This window comes from Neomonachus schauinslandi, chromosome 4, assembly GCF_002201575.2.
Source record: "Neomonachus schauinslandi chromosome 4, ASM220157v2, whole genome shotgun sequence".
Taxonomy (NCBI): Eukaryota; Metazoa; Chordata; class Mammalia; order Carnivora; family Phocidae; genus Neomonachus; species Neomonachus schauinslandi.
This window is the reverse complement of record NC_058406.1, coordinates 116083340-116090564: the sequence shown is the minus strand read 5'-3', so window position 1 is coordinate 116090564 and position 7225 is coordinate 116083340. Positions and strand designations below refer to the sequence as shown.

The window sequence follows — 7225 nt, the reverse complement described above, 5'->3', positions numbered from 1 at the left end:
ATTGAACTGTGTAAAGAAAAATATAATCTTTCTTGTAGGGTTTATATTATAACATATGTAGCTGTAACACAGATAACAACTATTACTGTAGTAGTAATATTTTTCCAGTAAGTAGACAATGAAAATTTAAGAATGTATATTATAATTCTTAGGGAAAATACTGAAAAAGCTGCAAAGAAGCATAGCAAAAGAGTCAGCAGAAATATTAAACTGTAATTTAAAAAATATCCAAATAATCTAAAAAGCAGGAAAGGAGAAATAGGGGAACAAAAAAACAGGGAAACAAATGGTTGCTTAAATAATAGACCCAACTAAACTATATTAATAATTATAATAAGTGTTAATGGATTAAACACTCCAAAAGATTGTCAGAATGGGTTACAAAACAAGCAAAAACCAACCATTTTCTACCAGGATTCCATTTAAATATAAAGATGAGAGAGGTTATAGTAAACTGATGGAAAAAAGATATGCAATGCAAACAAAAAGCATAAGGATGCTCAAGGGTCTCCGTTAATATCAAATAAAATAAATTTTAACAATATTGTATTGCCAGAGATAAAGGCACTTAATAAAGATAGAAGGGTCAATTCATCAGAAATATATAATAATTATAAATGTGTGTGCACCCAATACATGCAGGAAATATGACAAAATCAAGAGAAGCAGTCAATTCTACATCAGTTGGAGAATTTAACAGCTATCTCTTAGCAACTGATAAAATTAGACGAAGTCATCAGAGATGTAGAATATCCGAACAACGTTATCAATCACTTTGATTTAAGTGATACTTACGGTATACTCCACTACCACTGGCAGAATAAATATTTCACATTCTTTTAAAATGCAGCTAGAGATTCACTAAGATAGACTATTTTCTGACCCATAAAACAAGCCCTAGTGAATTTAAATAGATTTAAATCATACCAATTAGGTTCTCTTAACACAGTAGAATTAAATTAGAAATATTAAAATAAGACAACTAAGAAAACCCAAAATATCCTGGAAATTAAATGACTCACTTCTAAGGAACTGGATCAAAGAAAAATATCACAAGAGAAATGAAGAAACTTATAGAGCTAACGCAGAACATAGAGAAAAAACTGATGGCATTAAATGCTTGTATTAGGAAAAAAAGTCTCAAATAAATGATCAAAGTAAGCTTCTACCATGAGGGGAATAAATTTAACCCAGAACGAGCTAAAAAGAAAGAAATAATAAAGGTAAGCACTGGTATCACTAAAATAGAAAACAGAAAAACAATAGCTAAAACTCTTCAATCTAAAAGCTAATGTTTGGAAAGATTAATGTAACAGATAAATCTCCAGCTGGACTCATTAGGGAAAAAGAAAGCAGACAGATTAGCAATATTAGGAATAAAAGCAAGGGAACCACTGCAGAACCTCCAGCCATTAAAAAGATAAGAAGGAAATTTTATGGACTTCATGCCAGTGAATTTGACAACCTAGATGAAATGGATAAATTCCTTGAAAGACACAAATGACCAAAACTGACACAAGAAGAAATAGCAAACATGAACCCTGACATCTCAATTTAAAAATTGACTTTATAATTAAAAAACAATTTCACAAATAGCTTTTCTCCTTGGCACGCCACTGAAGATCCTGGTGTCGCCCGGGGCCACCCCCCTCCCTCCCCGACCCGGTGTTAACACTATTGTAAGAAAAAGCCATATCCAAACTCTCGCTTCTGCAGAGGTGTCCCTGATGCCAAGATCCGCATCTTTGATCTGGGGTGGAAGACAACAAAAGTGGATGAATGCCCACTATGTGGTCACGTGGTATCAAATGAATATGAGCAGCTTTCCTCTAAACGCTGAAGGCTGCCGGTATTTGTGCCAATAAGTACGTGGTGAAAAGCTGTAGAAAAGATGGTTTTCTCATCTGAGCGTGGCTCCACCCCTTCCACGTCATCCGTATCAACAAGATGCTGTCCTGTGCTGGGGCTGACTTGCTCCCAACAGGTATGCTATGTGGGGTGACTTTGTAAAGCCCCAGGGCACAGTGGCCAGATTCCACACCGGCCAAGTCATCATGTCCATCTGTACCAAGCTGCACAACAAAGAGCATGTGACTGGGGGCCTACACAGGGCCAAGTTCAAGTTCCCTGGCTGCCTGAAGATCCATATTACCAAGATCCAACCTTACTAAGTTTAATGTGGAGGAATTTGAAGACATGGTGGCTGAAAAGCAGCTCATCCCAGATGGCTTGTGGGCCATCTACATGGCATCCTTAATTGTGGCCTCCTGGACAAATGGTGGGGTCTGCACTCATGAGAACCTCAGCATTGCCCCCTCCTTATTCATGCCCACCAATAAATCCTACTTCCTGTTAAAAAAAAACCTCCAGCAATTTTACAAATAAAATCCAGCTAATTTCACAGTTGAATCCTATCAAACATTTAAGGAAGACATTATACCAATCCTATACAAACTCTTTCAGAAAAACAGAAGGAAAGGAAACACTTCCTAATTCATTTTATGAAAGCCAGTTTTAATCTGATTCCAAAGCCAAAGGTCTCACAAAGGATGAGAACTACAGACTAATATCCCTCAGGAACATAAATGCAGAAATGTTTGATAAGAGATTAGAAAATCAAATCCAGAAATTCATATATATATGTATATATATATCTATATGATATATCATGAACAAGCAGAATTTATCCTAGAAATGCAAGGCTTGTTCAATATTTAAACATTAAACAATGTAAATCTACTATACTAATAGAATAAATGTCAAAAATATCATTATCCCAATAGATACAGAAAAAGCATCTGATAAAATTTAACAGTAAAAACATGCAGCAAATTAGAAATAGATATGAACTTCCTCAACATGACTAAGGGCATGTACAAAAAAACTTACAATTAATATACTTAGTGGTAAAAGACTTAACGTTTTCTATATTAAAAACATAGCAAATATTTTGGTTTTCAGCACTACTATTTAACATTGCACTGGAGATCCTGCCCAGTGCAGTAAAATAAGAAAAAGTAATAAAAGGCATATAGATGAGAAAGGAAGCAATAAAAATTTTCTGATTTGCAGATGACAGGAATCTACAAAAAAGCTATTAGGACTAATAAGTGAATTTAGCAAGGTTGCAGGATACAAAGCCAATATATAAGAAGCAGTTGAAATTCTAGATATAACATCAATTACAAAATGAAATAATTAAAAAACCCACCTCATTTGCAATAGCATCAAAGGTATTTAGGAATAAATTTAATGAAAGGCACACAAGGCCTTTACACCAAAAACTAGAATAATTCGCATAGGGAAACTAAAGTAGACCTTAATGGAGAGATGTACCATGTTTATGGATTGGATTGGAAGACTTGACATTGTTAAGATGGTAATCTTCCCTAAGTAGATCTGTAGATTTGATGTAATTCCAATCAAAGTCTTAACTGGCTGCTTTTTTTTTTTTTAGATTTTATTTATTTATTTGACAGAAAGATGGAGAGAGAGCACAAGTAGGCAGAGTGGCAGGCAGAGGGAGAGGGAGAAGCAGGCTTTCTGCTGAGCAGGGAGCCAGATGTGGGGCTTGATCCCAGGACCCCAAGATCATGACCTGAGCTGAAGGCAGACGCTTAACCAACTGAGCCACCCAGGTGCCCCTTAACTGGCTGCTTTTGAAAGAGATTGATAAGCTAATTCTAAATTTATATGGAAAGGAAAGAGACCCAGAATAGCCAAAATAATTTCAGTAAAGAAGAAAAAGGTTGAACTTAAACATTGCCTAATTTTAGTCTTACTATAAAGGTACAGTGATCAAGACAGTATGTTCAAGTGTAAGGCTAGACATATAAATAAATGGGAAAGAACAGAAAATCCAAAAATAAACTCACACTTTTATGGTCATTTTTTTTTTCAAAAGTGCCAGATTTGATGAGAAAAAGATAATTTTGTTTTTCAAAAAGTGTTGCTGAAACACCTGGATCTCTGTTTGGAAAAAAAAAGTAATCTTTGATCACTGAATCAAGCCACACACTCAAATTAACTCAGAATGTATCATCATCTAAATATAAGAGCTAAAATTATAAAACTTCAAAAACAAAACATAGGAAGAAATCTTTGTGGTATTATGTTAGGCAAAGATTTCTTAAACAAGTATAAAAAGCCCAAACTCTAACACACAAAAAAATTGTAAAATCGACTGCATTAAGATGAAATCACTTTCTCTTTGAAAGATATAATTGAGGGAATAAAAGCAAATCACAGCCATATTCAGAAAAAATAATTGTGAAACATACGTTTGACAAGGTTTTATCCAGAATACATCAAGAATTCTTACAATTCAATAATAAGAGTAAATAATCCAATAGAAAGTAGACCAAAGATTTGAATAGATACAATATAATATCAATGGCTAGTAAGCACATGAAAATAGGCTCAACATCATTAGTCATTAGAGAAATGTAACTTACAACAATAATGAGATACTACCACATACCCACTAAAGCAGTAAAAGTTAAGAAGCCTAACAATACCAAATGTTGATGAGGATGTGGAGCAAGTAGACCTTCACACATTGCTGGTGGGAATGCAAAACTGGTTTACATGCTTTGGAAAACAATGTGGCAGCGTCTTATGAATTCAAACATAAATATGCTATCAACCCCAGCAATTCTACTTCTAGGCATTGCCTAAGAGAAATAAAAATATGTTCGCACAAAGACATGTATATAAATAAATAAGTTCATAGCGTTATTCATAATAGCAAAAAACTGGAAGCAACCCAAATATTCAACTAATGAATGGATAAGCAAAGTATAGTGTATCCTTAATCCACAACAAAAAATTAATACACAAAACATGAATGGCTCTTGAAAATATTTTGCTAAGTGAGAAAAGTTAAACACAAGACACTACGTAATGGATGATTCCATAAATATTAAATTCCAAAAAAGGCAAGGCTATGGTGATTGCAAGGGGTTGGGTGGGGAGAAGAGAAAGTTAACTTACAAGGGACAAGAGGAAAAGGTTTAGGTAGAGGGAAATGTCGTATAAGTGATTTTGGTGGTGTTTACACAACTGTTTAGAATTACCAAATTTTATCAAAATACACATTTAAATGTGGTGAACTATACCTCAATTTAAAAAAGAAAAGAAAAGAAAACTTAGACCTCTCATTTGGAAAAACAAACCAAACACAAGAAAAACTTCTTTTGTTTACTGTATTTTCAACAAAAAGTTCCATATTGAAAATGATTTGACTGTAGAGTCTTGAATTTGGGCATGTTCTGTTCACTGGAATCCCAGTGATAGAGGATAGGTTCAAGCCCTAGCTCTTCTTTCCACCTCCTGCAGTTTTTACTAATAGCTATCTCCAGGCAAAAGGAAAAGATGAAAGAAGAAAAGCTCATATTTGCCTATATACTTACATTTGTGATTTTGCCCCTTTTCCACAAGTACCATTGAATTCCATCATGCTGCTATGAGAAGCTACGATTCTGGTAGAAAAAAAATGTCTCCCCCTCCAGCCACTCTTTTTCACAGGAAAATAACTGTTGTTGTAAACAATTTGGGAAATAAAATTAAAGTACAAAATGATACTTGTTTGCCACATGCAAAGACCTAGGAGTTGAACCAGCTGTATGTGAAGTGGGGTAATGTTTTTACATGTGTGATAAGAAAACCAGCACATTATTCTTTTCTAGTACATGGAGCATGTCCTTGCTGTTAGCTTGGCACCTCTCTTTAAAAAAAAAAAAAAAAAGCCGCCCTGCCAGTTATCTAGGTAATATCCCTTCTCCTCTTCTTGCTCCCTACAGAAAACTGACTTTGTTCAGGATATAGAAGTTCGCAATTTAAAAATGCTCACCTCTTCAAATTCTTCTGCCATTTTGGATAACGAGATATAACTGAGCCTACTTACATTTCAGTGGCACTTGTAGAACTGTCGCTTTCCTGATAAATTGATGATCAAGTCAGATGACCCATGCCCTTTGTGTTTAGCCTTCAGAAAGAGGCGCAGCTCTCCTGTGGGTATGAAAATGAAAGCCATACCCTAAGAGTATCTGTGGTTTGAGGGATTTTGGCGCTGATCAAGAAAAAAGATATGGCCACCAGGCACAGTGACACACAACAAGCTTGACTGGGCTGTGCTTGGAAGGGTTGCACAAGATGGATTCACAACATGGGGCTGTCCAGAAGCTCACGGTGAGGAGGGGCTGCTACCCAGAAGGGGTAGGAGGGCAAGGAGACTCCCAGAGGAGATGGGGATGGGAGAAGGGTCTCATGTGCCCAACTGATGTCCCTCAGCAGCTCGGTGGGGAGTCTGTGGGTCAGAGAGCCCTCAAGGGCCATAACAGCTGGAGGTCTTATAACCACAAGGCTCTATACCATCTATTGCTAGCAGATGTGGAGTGAGGTTTTGTGAGATATGCAAAGCAGGCAGGCTCTAAGTTGCTACTCATTTGGACTATCTTTAAAATAATTGCATGTGTAAAATTTTGAGTTTGGTACTGGCAGGTTTTTGTGCTGATGGGCCTCAGCCTGCCCTGAAGGAATAAACAACCGGGGGCTGATACATAGAGGCTCATTTCCATAACAGAGTGATGAAGCACGAGCTAGATGGGGCTGGGTCCGGGGTGGTGTTCTTAGGCAGCACCATCAGCCCTGGTTTATGTACCTCTGCACTTCTAGTTACTTGAGTAAAAGAAAACCCATTTGGTTGAATCACTAGATTCAGGGTTCTGTACAGTATATGATTCTATTTCAGAAATCTCATTAAGCTCTTTACATGTCCTATTCTGTTTACTCCTTATAACAAATCTATGCATAACTACTATTCTTATATCTTCAGGGGAAGAGATCAAGGCTCAGAGACCTAAAAGAACCTGTCCATAGTCACACAGCTAAATAAGTCTTTGGAGCCAGTATCTAGTTTACTGAAAATAAATGGATGAAAGAATGTTAATAACAGTATGTAGAAGCACAGAAAGCCAGACTGGAGGACATGATCCAGATATACTGATCCAGCTTCTTCAAAAAGCCAACAGCACAGTGAAAAAGAGAGGGAGAACTTTCTGGATTTAGGGACTCGAAGTGACTTGTAATGTTGGCCAAGTTGGACAAAACTGACAACAGCCCATTTCTACCACTGATCACATCTAAAAACTCTGAACAGAATATAAAATGTGGCTACTTGAAGATCTTGAAAAATAAACAATGGTGGACTGGGGACAAAAGTCAA

At 36.3% G+C, this 7225-nt stretch overlaps 1 pseudogene; it reads left to right on the top strand.

The window, feature by feature from the left end:
- The first annotated feature begins 1678 nt into the window (after nucleotides 1-1678).
- Nucleotides 1679-2385, top strand: LOC110578787 (annotated as a pseudogene).
- Nucleotides 2386-7225: the final 4840 nt, after the last annotated feature.